The following is a 25684-nucleotide window of genomic DNA, read 5'->3' as shown; positions in this document are numbered from 1 at the left end:
GCCATGTACTGTTCTAAAAGCCGTAAAGGAAGCCTACGCGCTACAAACAATAATTGTCTTCGTGGCCTAAACTCGCTGATAACTTTATGAATGTAGCTCTCCATGGTCAAACGTCCTACTAATTGCTCTAACTAGCAATGGCGCTAATTGTTCTTATGTCAACACTCGCTACCACTGCTTTTATGATGGGCGCCGTATCGCCAGGTCGAAATTGCCACGACCTGATTTTCTAGATGTAGAATTTTCCAATCTATACTATTGCGATGTGGCTCAGCTTCATGGAGCTGCCGATATACACATAAGGCGATTCGATAGTCGACATCTATTGAGAGCCTATTCCGCATAAACATCATGGACGATAAGTGCACTACGCTCTGTAATACCATATCCAGGTACAAACCTGCCTTATCGGCATTTGTGAACTGCTTTACTGCTTACCAGCGCAGAAAATCACTCACATTTCTAAAGATTTGGTTTTTATTGAAGCATTTCAAAACATTTAAGAAGAATTGTTCACTATACGATTCTGGCAGCCTGATAGCCTATATTAGCGAAAAACTATCTGACTGAAACAAGAGTTTTCAGCTAGTTTAGATGAACGTGTGACTAATGCACAATAGAATTTTTTCTCTATGTGGGCATTCTCAAATTGCCCATCGTGACGCGAAGCGTCTTTAGCAATAAAATTCGACAATACGCTAGGCAAAGCGATGTGATGCTTGTAATTTTTGCGTTCTATCATTGTTTACTTTCAGCGGGCTAACCGGAACAAGCTGACTTAAGCTGGGTATCAGATAAAAATGCATATAGATATCCTCGGTTTCTTAGTAAAAGCAGTGGCCATCATGCGACTGCAGGCAAACAATCCTAAATAATGTCTGTCAAAATTAACAATTGATTCTTCGCACAATGTTCAACTTATAGCAGTAAAGTAAGCGCTATTACCCCCTCAAAAATTCGAAGCACCCTATATATGCACCAGGGGTATGAAGTTACCATATTTGTTTCGTTTCTATAGATTTAAGGCAGGCATATCTATTACTGTTGGTGTGCTCTGCTATTATTCTGTACCGGAAAGGGCAGAAACCTCGAGGCTAATAACCAACGTAAAACAGAGGCCGCGAAGTAAGAAAACGGAAGGTGCGCCAGATGGACTGCAACTTCGTTTAACTCACATATTTCAATACGTAAACAAGTTCAGGTACGATTGCATGACACTTGTAATATATAATCGGTCATTCATAGCAGACGTCGCCGGACGGCTCATAAGCGCTCTATGAGCCATGCACAGCGTATCGAATTAACGAGAACTGTCGCTATCAAGGGCAATCGCTTCCTCCAACCTGGACACAATGCCAACAGCATCTCATCTTATAAAGTGCGTATGCGAGACATCAATAAAAGTGAGGCCAGCGTATCTGAAGTTTGGCAATGGCTTCGTAGACCACAAAAGAAATCGGATTCTCTACCTGTTCGCTAAAACGCTCCGATCTACTCAAACACCGATTTACATAGCCTAAAACGAGCGCTTCTACTGGCTCGTGACCTGTTTACGATAGAAGTAGTAACAGCCGAAACCTGAGAACATTTCCGTTAAAGCAACTTCTCATTGATAGCGAAAATCGTTACTCACGGATTCCCCGACAAAATCAGTAGAATGGAGAGTATCCGCCAACCTAGGCTGGTCTTCTGGCAACTGGATCCACATCGGCACCGATACAGCCAAAGGAAATTCAGTAACTGTAACAGCTTGTGCACTCCATCAAATAAATACTTCACTCTAAAACAGAACAAACCGTCTAAAACAAGAATACGTAAATATTCCTACTATGTGAGGCAATAGCTCACTTACTTCACGAACTTGGGTCTTTATCCCATGTATCGAACTGCTTCAATTATGAAGTGAAGCCTAAGGAAGGACAGAGAATGGTCTCCACATGCGGGCCACTTAGCTTCGTGGCGTATTGCGGCGTAGGCTTTCTTCTTACTTAGGCCATGTCATGCCGATCATCTTTAGGTGGAGTGTTGCCTGCGGCGCCAGGCAAGGACAAACATAGCAAGTTGTCGAATTCTGCCGCACCTACCATCTTTTTGCTCCACGAATGCGGTTCACGTATACCATAACCTTGTACGCAGGGTGTATAGCAAGGGAAAAAGTAAAAAGTCAACATATTCTTTTTCGATGTTTGGCGCCTGCCTGTAATACGCTGTAGAACGGGTGAGTGAACGACCGACTTTGTTCGCCTTGTATTATTCTCGTGGCATAGTTCTACCGTATGGAAAAGGTTCGTACGCGGACGCCATAACGAACGGAGGCCAAACTCGAAAACGATATTGTCGCAGACGCGCCGCTACTCGTAAAGAAAAAAGCGAATCAAGTAACATTCGTCGTTATGTAAAAACGAGGATGAGGTTAGGGGAAGCAAAAAAATACGGAGTACACAGAAACAACATTTGTCGTGCAGCAATCCTTCAATAAGAAGTTCAGTTTACTTCCTATCCGGGTTGTAGCGTACACCAAAACATTCGGATAGCGTAATGTGGGGAGTGCATTGGCAGTGACTACATGATCTACTGGAAACCCATTTTTGACGTCGTACGTTAGCAAGTGTAGTCGAAAATCAACTGCTCTACTTAACGTGCGTATGAATTTTGAACTTCAGCAGAATGACTTGAAACACTTCGGCTGGTATTATTATGCGTTCAACTTTAACGTAACCCCTCCACCACTTAACGTCGTGCACGAAGTTCCTCGTTCGGCCGATTACTCTCCAAACATTACGCCAGTATTCTGCCGACGTTTCCAAATCACAAGGTAAACCTTTAATAAACGATAATAAATAATAATACTATAATATAATAGATTAGAGTGCAACAGGACTACGGCAGGGTTAGCCTTTACCTGACAGGCATAATCGCCTATGACATGCACCTGACACACGTCACAGAAACACCGCCTCACGAATAGACCTAGTCCATAATAACTGTATGTTACCATAAGGCTAATAAATAAGACACGACTAGAGAGAATATTTTTCATGACTTCAATAGTAAAACTCGGTATGTCCATCGTCACACTCCGTGTGAACACGCAGAATGCATTTATATTAGCTATACTACGTTTATTAGAAGCATGAACCTATATCGCTTTGGTGCCGTCTTTCAACCACCAGCGTACTGCGATGGACACGCTTGCGATGTCATCAAAGCTCTTACAAGCCTAAGTTGCATTGTACTAAAAAAAAATACCAAGTTTATTTACCCCACAAAACGGGTATTCGTAGCGTTCGTGTCTCCGCAAGCGGCATTCACTCATTGCGACGCCAACGTCCAGATTTGACCTTGTTTAAGTTAACTGTCTAGACCTGAAATGAATGAGATTGCCGACCGTCCCTTGGGCTATGAATCTTCACAGCGGTAGCGTGATCACGCATGCGGAATCGCCTCGCAATTCTGTTCCCCGTTACCGCTTCTATTGCTGGTAGAACGCGTCTCGTGTGCTGGAACTACGATCGGCCCGCGCCAGCCTCGTCGAGATTGTTGGCTGGATATCGTTAACGAGAAACAGAGTAAAAACGTAAGTGGGTGAGAACTCTGTGGTTCCGTAACACAGCTCTGCACGGCGGTCTGTCGTGTATATAAATTTACCGGGATATCTTGACTCACTTAGCAATGTCTATCGCTCAGCTTTTTCTTCTAGTTGTAGCTAGCTGGTACACTGGCTATAGTTATGCACTGGAGTACGCGGCGTATTACTCATATATCTGTTCTCTTTGAGAGGCAAATGTAATTTGGAAATTGTAAAATCTAGTCGTTAGATTATCCCGTTATATGAATTCACTCGACGGGATGAAATTTTGTATAGCTACTAAGTGAGCCATACGCAAACAAAAAGTAGCTGGCCTAAATTACGTACTCGAGCAGAATAGTATTTAAACCTGTGGAGCTGTTTGAAAATAATATCTTTACTATGTCAATATGACACGAAACGCGAAATGTGTATTTGGCCTGCTAAGATGTGTGCATATTTTTATAGTCCCGCTCCAAAAAATACAGGTTTTCTACAAGTTTAGTACTATTCAAAAAACGTCATGAATTCAGAATTTCATCATGGCGTCTATCTGTGTTGGCTGTTATTTCGGATTATTTTTTTAGCGTAAAATATAGTGTTCTTCAAGGCTTTCGCATGTTTTTTTTTCTTTTTTTAACGAAAGGAGTTATCTGCAGTGGGTTTAGTGAACACAGAAGTTTGGATCAACTTTTTAAGTAGAACAACAATGTCAATAGCGAATATCGACAGGCGAGTTAATCTGCTTAAAGATCCATTAATCCTTCGGTGCATTCCTAAATTTTGACCTCTAGCCGACTCGATGGTCATCTGACGATCCTTTAATATTGTCTACAAAGGAAAATCAACTAGCGTTATTGGCCATCTTCTTTCGGATTCATTTTCAATAAAGGCATACTCTCTGAGCTAAGATGTCACACTCACATCTAGAGAAAGTAACTATTTCGATCGAAAAGGACGCCATCTCAATGCGACTAATATGGCGACAATCATCTTACCTTGACGCAGAATAGTTGAGCCGTGTCTCCCTCATGTGTATCCACTGCAGGATGCTTCGTTTCTTTCAGTTTCAAAGCCGAAAAGGCTCTGAAGATATGTTTTAGCTTGACGAATCTCTGTAGTCATATTGTACCCTACCCTTAATACACGAATAGAACGTATCCACGTGTCTCACTTAATCATTAACCAATACCTGCCCACAGAAGAATATAAACTCAGTCATTAAATGCAAGTAATCAGTTCAGGCGATAGTTCAGGAACGTTTACAAAAACGTGCCCAGCGGCCTATAACAACAGGACTCTATGAGGTGCAGGCATATTTGTTTAGTTCGATTTCAACATTGTTCGAGTCAGCATACGACAATGCGTGCTATAGGTATTTTCCCGTACGAATCCAAATACTACTTCGTGACGTCCAAAAATTCTATATGTAGCACTAAGCAATCGCATTTTCAATCGTAGGACACTGAAACTGGCCAATTGTGATTTATGTCATTCCACCCAAGAATGAGTTACTGCAGTTAATATCTGGGTTTCCCTTGCGCAGACGACCGATACGAGGAAAGGTTTTTTGAACTAGAGTTCAGCACACTACCGTCGAGGCCACTACGTGATGCAGAGAGTACTACACAGTGTAATTCTATTATACCTCCAACTCCAAATTCTTTCCGAACTAGAAGAATTGCAAGTTACTTTATTTTTATAGGTAAAATGAGCGAAGATATTATACTGACGTATAGCACCTTCAGTTAGATTCATTTGGCGTTAGAAATGATGTATACAACTAAACAGGACAAAACCCAGTCCATAGTCGGGTAAAAGGTAATGCTATGGCTGGCAAGAAATAACTCGGCAGTTAGGCCTAGCTTCGAATCTGGGCATAAACACACTTCGTTTCATGCTGGAACCTAGCCATCGGACGGAATGCCTAACGGCGATACTGGACGTAAAACTCGAAACATAGAAGTAAACCAGGCCTATACGCGCCACAGTAACAGTGCTTAAATATACCTAAACTAGACACAAAGGCATACTTTCTTCATTAAATATTGAATTAGGTCGTTCTTTACCATTCCTGTAGCAGCAAAGCTGATAGAATTTACTTGAAAACGTTTTGGTTGAAGCATGACTATTTTCACCTCGGTTGGCTACAATCGTTTACCAACTACCCGCTACCCTTCACGCTTTAATGATGCCGGTAAGAATAAGATTTATTTTTACACAAAGGAACATTAATCAATGCATATGCACGTTTCCTTTCGAACTTCCTTCTTCTGATGCATTACGTATTACTCACCCAACATAGCCACAACAAGTCTTCTTAATTCGAAGCTTCTCAAAAACTTTAGGCCCTGACCCGTCAGTTTAGAGTCGGCATTCGTTCGGTCTGTGTTTCTACGCCACTCTGCCTTGCCAGATATCGCAATGGTCCCTGTATGCACGTTGACAAACATTGACGGACAAACAAACATGCATACACATAGACCAAAACACACTTAACCAGCGTAGACTCGTTGTTCTTCTGTGGCTCCATATTCCTGCTTGCTGAACGCCAAAGATTCGCCAACATGTATATATATGAACGTTAGCTTGAGCCGACAGGGTTTCATCTGAAGCTACCGTACGCATGTGGGCGGTGTACAGCTTTTATCCGAAAGAAACTGCTGGAAATCGAGTTATCTCATAAGCCCAGGTACGTGAACATGGGGACGAAAGCCAAGAACTGTGGTGGATGGTCTTTGTTGTCATGCACGCCTCGCCGCTCAGTCTGCTACAATTGCGTGTGCACTCTATCGACATTGATTATCTGGTGTCACATGAGAAAAGCAGAGGCAAAAAGGGGTGGGTTGAGTAACAGGAGATGGACAGGGCCGAATCGTGCATGTAGCGAGACCTGTGATGTAATTTCTCTGCACGATATAGAATGCGCTTCAACTTGAGTTTCACGAACTCGGTATACTGTACATATCTGCCTGCTCGCCTAAGCGCAATCGTTTGAACTATTAGTGACCTTAGTAGACGGAGTAACGCTCACAATAGCGGAAAATATATGTTTGATTTATTGCGTAAGGATACTTTATCGAGTGCAGCGTTTCGACGAAATTGCTGAGTCCAAAGAAATAGAAATGGCGTCATACCGACGTTGTAGGACAACAGCGAAGGCTCACAATATCTGTTCAAGCCTATAGACGTACTTGAAGACACTGATACACTTTGCTGATTCGACAGAGCGGTCTAGCTACTTGAATTTGAACTGAAGTTAGTCGTTCATTGTTTCCCATCCACTCTCTCGTTAGAACATTGAATGGCGTTCATTGTTGATTGCTACTGTTTTTTACTTGAAAAGAGCTATCCGCTCGGCTTCTGCCCCGACAATCAGCCCGCGGGCAATACAGTAGCGTTCCTTTAATAAAAATAACTATGAGACTTTGATATTATGCGGATTCTAGGGGCTGAAGATCGCGTGTCATTCAGGCGTTTTTACCGTTCTCAGCTACTGACGTTGTGTTTTGCTGTGACTCAACTGCGGCAAGCGTTCTCTCTCTAATCGGGGCTGTGAGTTTCGAGATCGTTACATCTCGCACTGGTTGCTCATAATGTACCTGCTTTCAAAGATATGAACACCTTTACAATAATCTATGTCGTGGAGTTGGCAACCAACTTGCTATTCAACTCGAAAAAAGTAACTCGGCACTAATTCGTATCGGAAGGATGTGTTTAGTATGTAGTATAATATTTTAAGTTACACATTTGTAGGTGCTTAAATTTTATATTAGTACGCAACTTGAAACATTACGTTGACTGCCGTACTTGTTCCACATAGCATATCTGTAAGTGAGTAGCTATTATGCAATGTCTTTTTCTATCTCTAAATATCTATTTTTTGACCAAGATCGAATGTTCCCTTATCTTTACTGTATGGTGTTTAAGAAATAGGCTAACGAAGCAGAGCAATTCTAAAAAGAAGCCTCATAAGTATTACTCGTCGTCTTTCACTAGGAACATATTTACCTCATTGAAGTGTTCTATATATCTTATGATAACCGAATCATTCAATACTAGCCATTGTATAAGCAATTGTTTTGAAAAAAATGAAAAGCATACGTACACCTATATATATAAACTGGGAATGTGAAATACTAAATGTGCTGAAAATTTCATTTCGTACTATTAACCTGGGATGCATATTAACCTAGTTCCCGACTATCGTAGGCGACACCGCTAAGACGTTGATACACAGCGTATACCAGAACACGGAATCACTACGACAGATTAAACTGACGAACAGAACGTGGCAGTATCAAAGATAAATAAATAAGAGTTCGATAACTATAGGGAAGCACGATCGCGCTATTTCGACCTCAGATCAGCTTGACTAAAGCGTCACGCTGACTTTTTTCACTCGGAACTTTTTTTCCTGAAAAGTTGTCGAAGGACGGCCAGGATAATGTCGGAAATGTCAACTGCCAAAACCTACATCGGTCGACCAGTTGTTATAAAAGATTAATTAGGTCGATTGCGTTCGAAGGAAAGATGTCTTTAATTTCGCATAAGGACCATTTCACCAATTCCGGCCAAATATTTGCTCACCATGACCCTTACTGTGCATGTTTCACTATTCGTTCAACTTGTCTGCGCAAAAGGAACTCGGATTTACCTAATCTTTCGATGTTCAGAGCTGACATACACTTAGCAGTGCTACGCTAAACCTACCTAGCTACTCGGCCGAGTAAGTTATTTTTGAAAACTTTTTGTGAGAGTGAAGACAATTATCTTAGTCGGTCAGTAGAGACACGCGAGTACAATTATTTTTATGCATGGACTTAGATATTTAACAGAACTTTTTCATTTTCCCATAAATTACACGAAGATCAATTAGTCTACGCTCGTTCGTCCTACTACTCAGAGATACTCAGGACAATCAGTTTAAAATGTTATTTCATCTACGACTCGAAATGGTAAAACGTACATCCCGCTGTACTGAGGATTTTATATGAATAGCAAGTATTTTTGTGTTTTACAATGCGATCTCGTTAAAACAGAGAAAAAAAAACCACCTCATCTAGAGTAATCACGAATTAATGTCTTGTATTCGTTGTGAGTACAAAATGCTATGTCGCGCCGCAAAAAACAAGCGTACGTCCTGTATCGAAAAAAATCCCTAAAACATTAAATGCATAACATAAGGGCCGTTTCGACTTGGTTGCGTCATAACGTTTCCTAGGTATATCATATGTTTTGCGTACTAGAAGGAGATTTTCCAAAAGAACATGTAGACAGCTGTTGAAATTAGAGAAGAAGGAACTAAGGAAAGAGACCTGTAGACAAGTTGAGCATGTCCACAGACGTCTCCAGCCGACAGTTAAAGTGATTTGTCGCAACGGCCTTCGCCTAGCTTAACCTACGGCCCCTTGCTTCCCTCAAGCGTCGCTAAACTCGACACCTTTGACGCGAATCCCAGCGCCCCAATGTTTCGGAATGTGTGTTCTACGAGGAATAGAAGAACTATCTGGGAATATGCACATAAGACGCGGATGAAGCAGTAATACTCTGAGTGACTTTTGTACATGTATGCGTACACACCTGTAGATATGGCCCCCATAAGTCTTTGTTCCTATGTGTATATGACTGTGTGCTCGCTAACATAAACCCCTGTGGACACCTTTTATTCAAATCGGTTAGAACTGCTACAACTGCCCCAATCCTGTCTTTAGTCCAGGTTTTCGGTTCCAGTTTTCATCCCTGCTTCGACACTTTTCCACAAGAGTTTGCCAACTGTCTACTAGTTGGTGTCAACATCTAACGCAGTGGATTTCACTGTGTTCAGCATTCAGTTTGCATAGAGAGGAATGAACAGAGGGATGTTAGGAGGCACGCGGGATATTTAGGTCATGCAAAGAGAATTTTCTCCCTCTCTACTTCTGTATGTTATACTAAAGCTGTGAACTGAATGGAAAAAAGCCGTTGGCCGCTTAAAGCTGAAGCCTTCCGTGTCTTTGTACCCTGGCCGGTAGGATATTGTTAGCCCTGCAGAACATGCTAGATGGTAGCGTTTTGACCGAGAAGAAAGCTTAATTATGGAGTTACTCTATAGCTAGGGGCCTAGATTCGTAGAGCCATCTGGCGCAGCAAAGCTGGCGACTGAGAAGTTTGACGACTAAAGGGATGGTGCTGCTGGCGATAGAGGCTGTGAAAATATGGACGTGGCAAGTGGTAATGCTAGCGTTGTTGAGGAATATGAAGTGCAGCGGACCTGAAACGAGCGGCAGCTGGAAAGTTGTCGTTCAATTCCAGACGAAGAGGAAGAAATGGGTTTGAAGGTAAGCAATCGGGTGACCACCTCAGCCAACTGAATTTCCTTTCCCAGAAGCTTGGCTAACTCAGTGCTTGGTCAGCCTTTATCAGCAAGCTGGACGCGTTGAATAACTCAATGCATAGTTAGCAAAGGCACAGTGGCGTCTTAAAAAGGCAGAAGAGACGACGGTAGTTTAAGGTCAGACTGTCCATAGTCGGCCTATGTCGAAACGAAGCACGTAGCTCATTCAAAAGCAGCCGAGACATACTCGTCAGCACCGTGTCTGCTGCGGGTTCTACTGCACTAAATTAACTTTAAACCAAGCCAAGTTTCCAATCGGTTATTTCGCTCTCTCATCTTAAACGTTCCCCATCCGAGGAAACACGTCGTCTTATCATGGCGTAACATGGCGCCATCTTTAGGAATAAGCCAACTTGAAAAGCAATTACGCGTTGTCATTGGCTACCGAGCTTTTGCGTATACTTAAATACAATGTCGCCTAAATAGCCATTTTTATGCTTTACTGGTTTGTTCGCCTATAGGTTCGCGTAGGTAATTGCAAATTTATCCATTGCGTCTACAGTAGAATCACTTCAACTGTCGTTGCAGACACAATTTGGATCAGGCTTTTCAGCGACCGGCTGCATCAGTCCTCTCGTCGTTGTTCATCACACACGCCATCTGTAAATTGAATGTTCAGTTAGAAGTAGTAAGACTTTTGTAGGATGTCTTCGGAAAGAGCAAAAATAGTTCTTAGATTGATAAATATTCACAATGAAATTTCGAGGGTACGAATCATTTATCGTAAACCCGCATACACAGAGCTTAGCTCAAACACAAATCAAGTTAATACCTACGCATTGTTGATAACAAGGTTGTCTAATACAGAACTAATCTACAGAGTACACACTGTTTTCTACTATAATCACAAATGTTACGGATTAGCAGGTTCTCCTTATAGGTATCGCAACGTCGAAATAAAATAAGAAAATTTAATTAAACGAATAGCTTACTGCGTTATAACAGCTTCCTTTCTTATAAGGGTTTCTTTTAACTTCAAAAAGGAAATTTTCCACAGTACAATAAAAACTTCATTTTATTGTGAAGAGTTTCATGCACACTCAAATGGCGTATATATGGCACTGGTTTCAATGCAGACTCTGAGTAACTATCGTCTTATAATATGCATTCGCCCTTGCTTCCTTCCAGTATGTCCTAGTCATCCTAATGCACGACGTGGAATTGTGCAACATACTAAATTTGCCAAACTCAGGATTGAGTAACGGATTCTAGTAATAACAGTATGGGGTCGGTAGCATTAGTAGCAGTGAACACCACAGATTTGCAGGTTCGTCAAAAACGCGTCATTGGAAATACTTGACCGAAAAAGGCAAACAAACAAGAAACCTGAAATAATAAAAGTCCATAATCCCTGATCCCTCTTACCGCATAGACAATTGCTAACCGTACTTCGTCCAGCTAGTCCACCTTGTTTACCTACGATTGGTTAGACGTCGGCAGTCTACTCCATTCAGACTGACGGGTCAGCGAATTTCTATTTGTTAGGCGAAATCATTGGACCAGCAGAAACGACGGAGTGTACGAAATCACCGATGCTACTATAGGAGGGGGCAAATCAAACAATAGATTTTACCGCATTAATTGGAACTTAACGACCGTAACAACGATGATGTATGTCTAGTTCTCAAAGGCTTTTTAAGTAGCTGCAGAAAACTTTACAACAGCTCCTTCAGCGAGATTTGGAGAATGCGCAAACCGAGAAGTTTTCCTCTGAGTTCCTATTTGATCTACAATCCATAGCTTTTATACTGTTTTTGCTAAACGCCGTACGCCTGTATCAATAATATATTGACGAGTGCAGGATGAACGCTCGATGCGTCGCCTTATGCCACTGACCTAGCAACAGCCGTGACGCACGCAGTGCATTGTCGTGAATCAACACTGAAAAAGCATGCAACGTACTGGCACATTGAAGCGATTAAACGTGAAAAATCCGTCACCGTTCTGTTGCTGGCTGCCCTTTTCCAGCTAACTATGATATGATAGGGTTGTAACAAATAGGGTCACTTAGGGGAATTTGCTGCTATTAAAATACTGTCGACATTATTGAGTGTAAATCAGATCTCAAGGTGTTAGAGACCTAAAGGTTCTATATAATCCCCAACCCACTCATTCACGTTCGTACTTCTTTCTCACCAACTCGATCCATTAGGGTCTACTCCGTTCTGCTGGATAATGCCAATAAGGTCACTGTACTCTTCTTCGCTGTTTTGTGTTTCTTCAATCTGTCTGTTTGCCCCACTTGTCTCACCAGCGTGGTACCCAGTACCCACGCGAGTAGCCGCTAACCGACCCCTCGCTTCACCTACCCAGTACAAGTGGCTAATTGCGTCACTTTCTGTGCCTGTATTACCAAGGAGATCAACTGTATGCTACAGTGGCCTGCTATTACACTAATAGTATTACTATAAGTCTGCTATGCAGCTACTGCTATAGAATTATAGTCTTCATCTCAGGCAAGCGCCTCATTATGAGCCCGACCGTGCTCCCAGGTTCAATATACCTTCAAGATGCGTTTGATATACCAAGTGACCCAGTGGTTATACCTCTTCCCCCAGAAAGGCAAAACGGGTTGGTCAGTCACTCAGTCATAGACACACTGCAGCTACATTTGCTAGCGGTTTAATGCTGAAGGCATTTGAAACCGACTAACCTGCTATTCAGTTTGTTTAGGAGTAACGGTTTGCTATAGGAAGAGATTGCACTAGACAGCTGATCCACTCTCTGAGTCGGTGTGGGAAAATGAGGGTGTATAGTCTTTCTGATCTTCGCAATCGCAGGGTTACCGATGAAAAGGGCGCCACTCGACAAGAAATGAGGACTGTTAGAAGAACTCTAAGGAATGGGCAGGGTTACCAGGCATCTCGCAATGTACGCTGCAAGGCGTTAATCTGCCGTGAAATAGACTCGCTCAGTTACTCACCTACTAAGAAAAGACGTAGTGGACAGGAAGAAGCACTGAAGGGATTTGGTAACTAACGCAGCAGCTGCACCAGCTCTTGAGAAACCAGTAGCGGAAACTCCCTGGAGGAAGAAATTTGGCAGTCAACTCTACTTTTATCCTCTTCCTTTTCATCCTTCCCATTTCTGAAGTCTTCCTTGACCTCAACGAAAAGCTGGAGCAACACTAAAGGCACTGGGCTTTTGAAAGGGGCGGTTGAAAGGACTAGCCAAGGGATACGATTTCACTCCATTCATATGACCACACTATGCGGAACCGCGCTTCTCACTTCTACCTCCATCGCGACACCAGCATTGCTATGCCCATGCCAATTGGTCCGATTGAGCCTGTGGCTATCTTCTGTAGCTAGCAACCGCACCCGCAAGCTAAAATGAGCGCTGCGCTTGAGCCCGCTGAGCAGAACAAGTACCCAGTCACTCGGTTATTTCCTCGTTGCCTCGAAACAAAGGGCTCTATTGATCATATACCACTTAGTGTAATCCCTCTCGGTAAACTGAACTTCACTTAGAGCTAATTATCGCTTCGGCCCGTTCAATTATTACTTCCCTCGTCGGATTGCCAATGATTACCTTATGCTAATCAGGCAATCGAACTTGGCAGTGAGTTTTAGAGGTAATAGTGATAGCGTTAAAATGATAGCTACAAAACGTTTCATCTTTACATTTCATAAAAACAGTGGAACACGTTGAGTTTTTTGGTTTAGAGCTTCTTCTATTAATAATTGAGAACTTCAAACGGGCTGCGGGTTTAAATCTAGCTCAACTAGCTTTTCGTATTGAATAGAAGCGTTCCGTTCGAGGGTATAGACGGAAAAGTTGAGGTCACATAGGAAGACAAGTACATGCGGTCCTTCAGCTGCGATTGTCGTGCAATGCTGTGCCTTCGTTCGAAAGTAATCCACAGAAAATAAAATAACCCCTGGGTGAAACCCATGTTATTTATAACGCGACTAACGGACAATGTTATTTGCTTACGTGGGATCGGACTACGTTCATGGCTAGAAGTTTGATTGGGCAATGAGGTTCTTAGCTAGAATTTTTATCGCATATTGAATTCACCCGGCTGGCGAGACGGTGTTGTAATGATGGTACTCCATGGACGTAAATTGCTCCCAACTTGTTCTATTTGCCTTTCACGTGTAAATACTTCGCAAGATGTCGGAAATATTTTTTCCTAGATTGAGACTAATTGCGGACTCGTGACCTATGCGCCGTTAGTTACAACAGTTACAAGTTCTTAAGATGTCATGTTCTAGAGCACAAAGCAAAGGATTTACACAATGTCACGAAATAGTTTCAAATATAGTAGAATTTTTTCGAAACCGCCAGAAATCATATGGTACAGTAATACAAGGCAAGGTACAGGACAAAGGCAATACAAGTAAGTGTAACAGTACAAATCGCATACGTCGCCAAATACAAAAGCACGTCTGACATTTTTGGAAACTACAGTGATACTCATCAACGTTTTACTTTTCAAAAATGTTTTTTTTTTTTTACCAGTTGTTCGCTGTCGCTGTCATCGTCGGTTTCTCTCTCCACATGTTGATACATTCGTATACTCCTCACCACATGAAACAAGCTTTTAAAACCATTCGTGCTTGCATTTGCGCTTTAAATACGGTTTTGTCTGCGTTCATGATTATATGCGCAGACGCCAGTCTGTTTCGCTTTCTGCTAAGTGATCAAGATTTCTCAACACTCTCCTTGACTCGTTCGATGACCTATCAGTGTCAGGTCTAACTGAATAGAGCTACCGTTCGCGATGCTTCTGCTTCGACCTTCAGATCCGATACAAGTCTAATCGCCGTGTCATTCACGCTATCGATGGAGACCCGCCTGCGTTTATTGCTCATCCACACTTTCTTTGTGTCCTCTGGCTTATCTTCCACGTGATTAGTCTAGGCCTACCATAGACGACATTTCGTATCTTAGCGCTTTTTATATCGTGTATTTACTCTCTTTTCTGCGCTCCTTCGCACAGCGATCAGTGCATGCTGTACATTGTTTCATTATCTGCGCCGCTGCCGTCTCTAGCGTGGGGCGCTGGCGCAAGGTTAATTACGCAAGAACGGCGGACATACGACAGAGGAACGCGTCGGTTAGAGATCGCCAGTAAGAGTTCGCGCCCTTCGTAGAAAGGTGGGGTAAGGTGTCCAAAGGTATTGACCTTTGTCGCTCTTCATAGCCTTTTTTTCGCGGTGTGCCCTTTTCCCGTAGTGACATCATTCTCGAATTCCGTTTTCTGACTTGCCGGCAATTCTAAAAAGCCCCTTGAGCCAAAAGAAAGAATGAGGCAGAGGTGCTAGTGGCGGATTGCTCTCAGAGACTGAAAAAACAAAGAACATTGTTTTGCCCCTGGACAATTGTGAACCGTAATGGTAAACATAAATGATAAACGGTGGGCGGTATTCGTTAGTGGGCGGGAAGGAAACGGCAAGAGAGACTAATGTCAAAGGAGTAGGTAAAGACAGCAGTGGCGAAACTGCTGCTATAAGAGTGTGTGACCCGTAACTAGCAGCAATAGAATCTGAGGCAAGTTGCCCCCCAATGTAGTACGGTCAGTTCAGATATGATCTAACACTCTGCAATGCCTGAAGGGTGAAGAAACTTGGGAGACGGGGGGGGGGGGGGGGGGGGATCTCAAAGAAAGATCGTGTCGTGCTAAGCGCCGGGACGGTGAAAAGGCATGGAATGGTAAGTAAAATATACAGGAAATTAGGGTCCCCAAGCAAAACTACTGATGCATGCATTGAAACCTTTCAAAAAGAACATCATTGCAAAGATCGCAAATTTAAATCTGCTTTGTTCGAAGTAGTCAGTAGTTGAAACTTGTGGACAAAACTGTATGAGTTGGGCAATACAAGAAAAAGATTTGCGCCAAATATGGTCATGCCATCAGTGCTAAGGTCAGTGCGACAGCCTGACACTATATCAAAAATTTTGAAGATACTGACTTAAGTTTACGTAATGTAGATATTACCCCAAAGAAATCTGTCCTCAAGCAGGTATCTCGCTATATTATATACGACACGTACAAGCATATACTTCGGTATACTTACAAATGCTTGAAGAGTAAATGTAAGCATCGTCTCGCATCTATAATGTAACACAACGAGGCGAACCAAGCACCGTGCAAAGCTACACGATGATGCCTTATAGCGCTAATCATATCTGCGGTAACATCGGCGCTGCAAATATACTTGAGGATAATTTTATAGCTTATTAGATTGAGCCTTTGCGCATGATAAATGAACGAGTTCCTCGTTGATGGTTGTTATAGGGTCAACTAATACCGAATTAGCTATACCGTTTGCGTCTATTCATTTTGCTAAATGGCTTTAATGGTGACAGTTATTGTTATGTATCGCTTCTTTCCTTAGCATTCTATGGCCGAAGGCGAGTAAACATAACAATTTAACCTATCATTATATTTTCTATATAAGCTCGCGTGTTACCAGCATTATCGTCCACACGTTAGATCGGAGTAAAGCTTAACCCTCAGCCCAGTTACTCGAAGCAGACGCCGGATGAATGTGCGACTAGTGGTAGCCCACCATTTACAATCAACGGTACTATCAATGTAAAAAAATGTCCTTGGCAATACAACTCTTCATTGTTATCAGAGAATGAAGATAATTGTTTCTTTCTATGCCAGATGGCCGGCCAGCCCGAGTGGCAGGTTCTGCCAGTGGAATCCGCTTGGGTCGGATGAGTACGGGTGATGTATGTGCATGTGGGCATCTAGGTTATTCGTATGTTAATCTTCCTATCATAATAGCGTTGTTTATGGCATCGGTTTCGCGGTAGATATGAAGTGGACTCCAGTACCAGTTTCTGTTTATCTATTACACTACGCTTTAGTCGGCCGATATCACTATCGTCTAGCATCCAAGACAGTGTTGTTCGGTAGAGAGCTTAGCTACCGATGGGTATTTATTTGCCACCGCTGCTCTGGTTGTTTTTGATGCCATTATTGTTGATACTTCGACAGTGACATGTTTATAAGTTTGTGCGCCCGGTCTATATGACTATGTAAGTGCGTGCGTGTGCAAGGAGCTGTTCCGGATGGGTGCCCGGATGCCCCTCAGTTGTTGTTATATGTCGTCGTTTGCTGCCTTTGTTGCCGTCTTTTGGCCAACTAGGTCTGCACTCTATAACCTTATAACTTCCTCAAACGAGGCCGCCCCACTGCGTTCGAACTGGTAAGGTAACTGATGCTTTGAATTTAATAGGAACCCTTGGCAGGCAGGCAGGGTGGTTTACCCACTGCATTCGTATCCCGTTCGGCCCCTACTTTTGCCCCCATCCTATTCTAGGAGCAAAGCACCTACCGACCCAACGCCGATGTATGATCAAAATGGGAACAGGAGTTACCGTTGGCAATAAATAGATGATGAATAGTGCAACCGCTCCTCATATAACGTTAGCTGGCTGACGTTAGGGGCTCGCTCACACATTCTATAACTCTTCCTTTAGCGGAATAACGTGCGAAGGCTGTCAGACTCGGCATCCTTTCTCTGCTGTTTTTCCCAATCTAACTCCGCATCGGATCCTCACACGTGTAATAAAAATGGCCACCGACAACAGCAGCAGTAATAGTGACAGCAAGAAAAACAATTTAACTAGCCGCCGTACACACGTACATACAGTAATCGCCGCAACGACAAAATACGCCACGAGTAAATGACGGCATCCGTCGCAGCACCGAGAGCGGCAATAACATCAAACATAACGCCATAGTAACAACGTTGTATGTGATTCACGACCACATTGATGTTTTGCAAAGGCGAGGCTTCTGCTAACGATGATTATCTTGCTTGCACTCGCCAGTTTTGCTGGTGCTGTTGCCATCGTTATTGTTTTTATTATTGTTATTGTTGTTATTATATGTCTGGACAACACTAGAAACCTGCTGGCAACGCCGAGCTGATGACGGCAGCGCCACGATAACAGCCGAGATATCTGTGTTTTGAGTGGTCTAAAGCTAAGAAGGCAAAGAGGCTGCGTTTAAAGACAAAGCGTATCAACGCTGCCAGGAGAATAGCAGCCGCCCAGAAAGACGCGCGACACCGACAGACAGGACGCTGGAATCGCAGGGAGTTTATCCGGGGGACCTTTGGGTTAGGCTGTGGCTAGCTAATGAAAATGGAACACGACCTATGCCTAGCCTGGCACATGCGAGCAGCCCGGCGATCACGACAACGGCAACAAAAAGCTTATAAATGAATGCTTGAGGCGCATGCTGTCTCATAGCGGACGAGCACAAACGCAAAACAGTGGGAACGGAACGGGCCATGGTAGTAATACAGGTTTCACAGGCCTGAAGGACGCAGAGGCACGGGCGAAAGCTTAGGCAACTGGTTCGTCCATGGGATGGGGGCTGGTAAACAGGCCTCAGTGGACTTGCTTCATCCACTAACAGGCAACTGAATCGATAGGGGGGAAGGGAAGCGGAAAACTACAAAGCCAAAGCGAACGGAAACTGAGGAGAAGGCTGAAAGCCAGTGCGCGCTCAGGGCGGGTTGCTTTTCGTGGGAACTAGCAAACAGTGCTAAACGCCATGGTAAGCGAGAAAGACACGCCTAAGCTGACGCTCAGGGAATGGTGGTGAGAGGAAGTTTGAGTTAGACGGAAAGCGCAGAACAACTCCCGGATGGCTCCCCGGAAAGAACCCTGTGTTAGTTTACCAAGTGACAACTCCGTACGAGAATCGTAGAGCTCTCTAAATGCATGCCTATCCACGGTCAGAATGTTCGCTTTGCTATCGCTCTTGTAGCCGTTAAGGAAAGGAGATTGCAGGCTGTTCTACACGGTTGCGATCCGTTGCAAAACCTGTTGGGGTGCTACGGAGAGGCCGAGGGCTCCTCCTGTTTCCCCTCATCCGTCTACGCTGTTCATACTCGATGGAAAAAGAAGAAAAACGTGAGAAATGAAGGCAAGCAGACCAAAAGGAAACGATCCGAACAGAGGGGAAAACCGTTCTTCGAAGGGCAGAGCCGACCGATGAACCGCCCGAATGTTTCGGGGTACTTGACGGCACTCGCAGCTACCCAGCGTACCTAGCGCAAATTGACGCAAGGGAGCTGGCATATATCAGCGGCGACGGCGGCGGTGGCGATGGCAGCTGTAACTAAAGAAGGCTCAAACAAAGTTCTGATTTTCAAGAGTGTTGATTCCGTTGCTGCTGTCTCAAACTCGAAGAGCAGAGTGTTGCTGCCTCTATAGCAGCATTGATAGCTGCCTGCCGCAATGCTACTCTCCTTTTTCGGTCACTGAGGCTCTGCACTGTAGAGTGACATAAGCGCGAGTATGGTCTAGGAAAACGCACACATACGAGTAGCACGAAGACTCTAACTTTTATAACTAGTCCGTGTTGCCGCTTTTTTGTCGCGGCTCACATAGCATACGCTTCGCTGGATGTCCGGTGCGAGAAGTACTGAGTTAAGTCCAGAACGTAAAAAAGATACAAGAAATCGTATGGGGATTGGCGGGGATATGCAGTGACAGGGTTAAGAGGCAACATGTCCCTAAGGGGAGTCGAGAAGACCAAGTAAAAAAAAGAATTGGGTTAGACAAGAGCCCAAAACAAAAACTTGATGTAGTCGATTTGAAGCAGAAAACGGGCAAAGGGGCCGCCAATGGCAGCAAGGGAAGACCGCCTTCAAAATATGTTCAAACGATCGTTGTACTGTCGAGAGGATGCGCTTGCTCGAGAAAGTAGCATTAACTCGAAAATCGAAACCCATTCTATTCTATATTCCCTACAGTGAATAACCGCGGTTCTGCTATATCACGGATCTTTAGGCAGAACACCAAGAACCAGTGGACTTTCCATACTCGTTTATTAATTCTTTCTGCGAAGAAGCTATAGCTGTTGCAAAGCGGAGAGCGTTGTAATTTTGGTAGAGTTGCAGGAAAGGTTGCCATCACACTGAGTACAGACAGGATATCCCACCCAATCGAGTACGCACTGAGCCCTTTTAGGTAAAGTAAGATTGACAATTCTCTTCCATTAACAATTGGCTCTTTTTTCTCAAGTATTTTGCGTCCTCTCACCGCAGCTTCATCGTCTTTGGTGACGTCTACGAGTCCTTGTTTTTCGCTGGGCTGCCTTTCTGTCGTTAGTCGTGGCCGCCTTTTCTCGCCTACTGCCCGTTGCCTGTCGTTGTGTCTTTACATTCTTCCAGCGTTTTCTTCTTTGCTTTTTTCATCGAATCGATGATGTTTTAGGAGTCATTTCAGAGCCGACGCTTCTGCCTCCAGTTAAGGAAGGATTAAGCGCAAGTGCCCACTCCCATAATTCCACCACTTCAATACAGATCATAGAGTTGGTGTTACTTTCCTTCTAAAAAACATCGACAGCGTTGGGGATGCGCGAAATGCAGACGCCGTTGTCGTAGACTTACTTCTACCGCTGGTTATGGACCACTAAAGAACTGACATTTAACGTTAAAGCGTTCGCTCTCAGTGCTGAATAAGGGGGCTAAGGAGGGAGGGACAGAAATGGGTGAGAAGAAAGGGAAGATAGCATAAAACAGCGACACTGGCAAAATGGTAGTGATAGCAAAATACGATCCACCCGCCCCGAGTCATGGACGCATGTCATGCTCACGACGAAGATCACAACCAAATTTGGCAACACTAGTTGTACCAAGGCACGAACCTGTGTAAGTTCTTCACACATAATCTCGAAAGCATCTAATTGATGTGGTTGAAAGCCTATAGCTGTTGAAGGCGGTAGTTGCTGTCATGTTCAAAATATAGCCCGTAGAGAGTTTATGCTATGCACAAACAGCATCTTACTGTATGCTTGCCTCTTCATTCTACTTTCAGATTACACTCGCAGTAGCCGGATTCAGCACCAGATAAGGAATACTTAGCTTTTAATACCACTATTTATTTTAGATCTTAACCCCTCAGACTTGTTTCCTTCAAACGAAATATCTTTAGTAGAAGTTTACTTTAACTGAATGAATGTGTAAACCTGCGATTCTTATTTAGCCGCCAAGCCGGTTTCTGGTATGATTTTCTACCCACACCTTTCTATCCACACTTTTCTATATATAATCTTCACGTTTAATCTAAAAGGTCGCGACCCTTCTACAATGACCAGAAACAATGTCGAGAACATTTGTTGAGTGGAGGCGCAATGTGCACGACCAAAATATGGAGCGTGGTCTCCCATGGACTTGAACCCACAAGTACCTTACAGATAAATGGAACACGGACATCCTCTAAAGACAATTAGTTCAGCGCAAGTTTATATGCCGTGCTGCTATCTTTTTGTGCCGCAAAAAAAAACAATCTAAGCGGCTCGGTCTATTGAAAGAACTTGTGCATCCATTTGTGCATACAATAAATCACCTTTCTTTTATACGTCAGGTATTGCTTGTGTTGCCTCAGACGATCCGCTCCTCACCAGCGCGAACGGGGTGTGTCAACACCCGATTTCTAGGCGGGGTTACGTCACGTGTCCCTAACTTTAGTAAACGATAAATCTGTTGTCAGTGCGCTATGATAGAAACGGATTCAAATCGCGGAATTCGCGTATAGCGAAAGAGATAGAAAATGGCACATATCACTAGAGCGAGATAGCCATTTGGAGGTGTTCAACGCCCTTTAAGTTCGTATAGTAATAACTTTAACTAAATTTTTCGTTGAAATGTCATCCATACCTAGTCGTTATTTGTCCTGTTTATTATCGGCCAACTTCTCGAATTAAGGCTTCTGACGAAGTTCCGGAATGCGAATAAGTAACCTAAGGTGCTTGGTAATGTTACTATGGCTGAAATTTAATGACAATGAAACAACAACGGAGGCTCAGTCAGACGATAACGATATACTCAAAAGTATGGATGTTACGAAACAGAAAAGAAGAGCCAGCTTTCAGCTAACGTCGTGTATATAAAGTAATATATATAAAAGAAAAAATAACAATGCCTATTTATTACTACTTGAAATGAATTGAGGAAGAAATGCTTGACTGTTCTGCTAAGATGAGAGTGAGTATTTATGTGACGTTTTCACCGATACGCTAAAATAGAAGACGCTTTATTTGAAGTCTTATCAGTTCTTGATCTACCGATACAAGTTGAACTTTTACGTTTACATCTCATTGGAATGTCTAATCAAAACTTTTTCTACCAGGTACAAAATATATTTTTTTAGGTCATTCTCTGCACGAATCCGCATCTGTGCTGAGTTGATCTTGATGACTGTTTCACATTAGTTGCGTTGTGTGAGTATTTTCTCTGTGTAACAATAACAGTGAACAGATAACTCTACAGGTTGCATTTAGAGAAAATGTACGCGAGCAGCTTTCTATTCGAACGATTCATCTTCAAATTCATATTGTTTTTCAATTAGTTTTTTTTTTGTTTTAACAAACTATATTATTCAAAGGTTTACGGAATAGGTCGTCTGTAGGCTCACTTTACGTTCGAGCCAAAAGCGCACGAATACGATGCAGATGTATATAAATCGGATATTTTACTTGCAATAGTGTTAATACATGGTGCAGCTACACCCATTGGGTTTATTTTGATACAAGTCTAGTTAGGGTTTCAATATACATGGGCAGCGTGTTTATATGTGTGTTCACACACATAACGCCGCTATTCGTTAGGTTATGGTCTTCCATTTGATTAATCAAGACGGTTCCTGGATTAGCCCACCAAATACGGTTGAATCTGATTTTAGTATCATAGGCGCATCAGCTTCTTTGGCTGAAAAAAGAAAGCCGATTCGTAGTCCGATGTGCCGCACGAGTGCTGTTTTCATAGCAGCAAAATCCACGTCGTTTCTTTAGCAAGGGCCTGAAGCCCGATTACGTTAACAAGCGAAACGGCTGACAGCTTGTCTGCGTAGCCAGCCTTGGGAGGACAACGTCCTCAGTCTACAAAAACTAAAAGAAAGCTGGTAACTTTCATCGGCTGCCATTACCACTATTTTACCCTACAAACGAACTGTGCAACCAGGGTGTGAGCAGGGGTTCACAAAGCGCGAGCTATCTTCGGTAAACAGAAATGTCTGCAGGCTGGCCCGCTAGATCAGCCAGTTCGGACAGTGGCATAAGCGTGGGTGGAACTAGTACCGCTTGCTCGGCTAGCCCGGAAGCGGGTGCGGCCGTCGCTCAGCACGGTCACGATGGTCCACTGTGCGTATTGTGTGTGATGCTTATGCATCTTTGTTCGTGCATGTGAATGATGAGCGCGTTGCGTTTGTCGGAAATGGTATCAAGAACCAGGGATCAGCCCGGCGAATTGAGACTTAGAACAGACATACCCACACGCGAACGACTTAGTAAGACTGGAAGAAAGAAAAAGAGACGCTGAGAAAGATGGGATGGCTGCTGATTCTATCTGACTGAGTGGCTGACGGTAGTACCCAGCAAGCTTGGCGCATGACTTAGGGTCGGCAAATGGGTCACCGGAAAGCGAACGGCGTTTGGAGAGAGACCGTTGCGTGGTCATGGTGTTAGTGGGGGTTTCGTTTCCGTTTTGCGGAGTGAACGCTAGTCAGTAGAAGTCGCGGGAAAAAGCGAGTAGGAGAATGGAGCAAAGAGCGTGGGAGAAGCAGAAGGCGCTCGTGTGCTTCTTCTGCTATTCCTGCGGAATGTTCTCCTGGTCGTCTCTTCTCCCTCTCGGGGGTGCAACGGCTTCAGACCAGCCTGGTGTAATTGGAGTATCGGACTGCCGTCGCCGAAGCACTGGCAACTGCTGTGGCTGTCCCCGCGTTGGATTAAACAGCACGCATCTACGTGCCACGAATACCAACTAGGCCGCAGCAACTGCCGCTGTTAGAGCCGCAGGACTAACGGTCCCAGCACTGCCAGTGTCGTATTTCGAACGCGCGAGCTCGACCTGCGAAGATCCCTCCGACTCTTCGCCAGCACAACACGATAGCCACTGCGCGGCTTTCCTTTGCTTTTTCCTGGGCAGGGACTAGCTTCCACTGTCGATTCTTTGACAGTAGTAGGAGGACAGGAACAGCAGCAGCGGCGACGGCGGCAGGCCAATCTGGTCTTGCCGTAATGTAAGAAGGGTAACGAGTACGGCTAGAGAGCTACAAAGAACAGTGCAAAAGAGGGGAAACCAAACAAAAGGCCATAGGTTTGCTGCCAGCTCTGATGCAAGACTGGTCCCGGATCGTACGCTCTCCGTGGATAGTTGGTTTTCGTCCGCTGCAGCAATCACTGCGCCAACCGCCGACGAATGAACAGGCCTGTAGAGGGTTCCTCTTTTTTTTGCAGAAGAAATGTTAGTTAAGCAGTAGCCTGAAAAAAAGAAATCCGATTGGCCTTATGTGTTATTTCGCATATACGCTGAATTTTTCTCTCGCTTACTGCCTCACTTTCGCCCTGTATCAGTGTATGCGCTTCGTAGTACACTGCCTTCGTAACTTGGCTTAGGTCGAGAGCCAGCGTCATCATCAGTCCAATTTGGAATAAGGTTCAATTCCGGCCCTGTTTAAAGCACGACCATTTCAGTATCCGTCTGTTCTACTCGCATTATAGTGGCACACGAGGTACCTACCTCAATAGAAGCTAATTTCGGTCTTGTTCCAGTCGCGAACGATTTCCTGAATTTGACGTTGGTCGCTTACCACCCAATTAATCGAATTATCTAAATGCCGAGAAAATTATTTAACTATAATATGAGGTATAAGTTGAAATCAAATACGAAGCTTAGTGGGAATATACTTTCTGCTCAAGATAATACAATACACCCTGGTCAAGTATAACTATATCGTACGATAGATTTGAGAAGGAAGGACAATAGAGATAAAGTTGTACTTGAGCAAGCGAATCTAAATACATAAATTATACTCATCACGCAATTATTACTCATAGTAAATTTTTAGTAAGATGAGTTTTAGTACTAACCATATAAAACGCTGAGGATTCGATCGGGTTGCATTTAATTAACGCATCAAATGTAGGTAACTACAATGTATTGAAGCCGTCATAACTACGGTGTGGGACAGTATCAGCTGTAAGACTCTAGAATAGAGTCTTACAGCTGATACTGTCCTCGAACATTGCTTTAAGAAAGATCTTCACTGATCCAATATTACGTTGCAAGCAATGTAAAATTATCTAGCCAATTTGTTGCAAGCATTGCTTCACTGAGCATTTGTTTTTTTTTATTTTCAACTTTCAGAGAAGGAGTCTATTATAATATACTATTATCATATACTACGTGAAATTAAGCACGTTCGATTAGACAGTGCTTGGTTGTTTGATAAACTTCCACAAGTTTTCATAGATAACGCGAAAAAGCTAACGAACTTCCATTGTTTCCTCAGAACTCAGATGCTTGTTGAAGCGACCATCAACATGCAGCTTACTTTACTGATAGGATGTACTAACGAGAAGATCTCAGGGGATCAGCAGGCTCCACGAGCTTCCATAAGACGGCATTATTGGGCAACACTGTTCGCCATTTTTTAGCGTATAGCCACCCAAATAACGATCGTCCTCTGCACTCCATGCCCAATATATATATATATAGTTGTAACAGCGGGCTGTTCATCTGGATGCGATTACGATGCTTTCTTATTACTGAGAACTATTACGAACGACAATGGTGGAAAAGCTAAACAGATATATACGTGATGTCTCACGTGTCCCTTGAAGGGAGGCTTATCTTTAATTTGAGCCGTGACAAATTTTCGCCATTTTTTTGTAATTACCAGGCGCTTCTTGTAAAAGCACGCTACTGAGTAGGTGTATAATGAAATGAGGGAGTAATTTCCTTGGACTAAAATAATCGCGG

At 43.5% G+C, this 25684-nt stretch overlaps 1 protein-coding gene across 4 annotated transcripts in view; it reads right to left on the bottom strand.

The window, feature by feature from the left end:
- Positions 1 to 25684, bottom strand: part of LOC111260283 (uncharacterized) — a 53080-nt gene that overhangs the window by 2914 nt on the left and 24482 nt on the right. For all 4 annotated transcript variants that reach the window (XM_086968258.1, XM_086968257.1, XM_086968256.1 and 1 more), the window contains 4 exons: positions 10388 to 10544; positions 5865 to 6112; positions 4567 to 4760; positions 3263 to 3544 (listed from right to left, as the gene is read on the bottom strand). The gene's annotated coding sequence lies outside the window, so the exon portion shown is untranslated. The remainder of the gene's footprint in view (positions 1 to 3262; positions 3545 to 4566; positions 4761 to 5864; positions 6113 to 10387; positions 10545 to 25684) is intronic.

The sequence above is a fragment of the Varroa jacobsoni genome, unplaced genomic scaffold (genome assembly GCF_002532875.2).
Source record: "Varroa jacobsoni isolate VJ856 unplaced genomic scaffold, vjacob_1.0 scaffold_423, whole genome shotgun sequence".
In the NCBI taxonomy this organism is placed as follows: Eukaryota; Metazoa; Arthropoda; class Arachnida; order Mesostigmata; family Varroidae; genus Varroa; species Varroa jacobsoni.
Note: the sequence above shows the minus strand (reverse complement) of the source record. Positions and strands in the feature narration are given on the sequence as shown.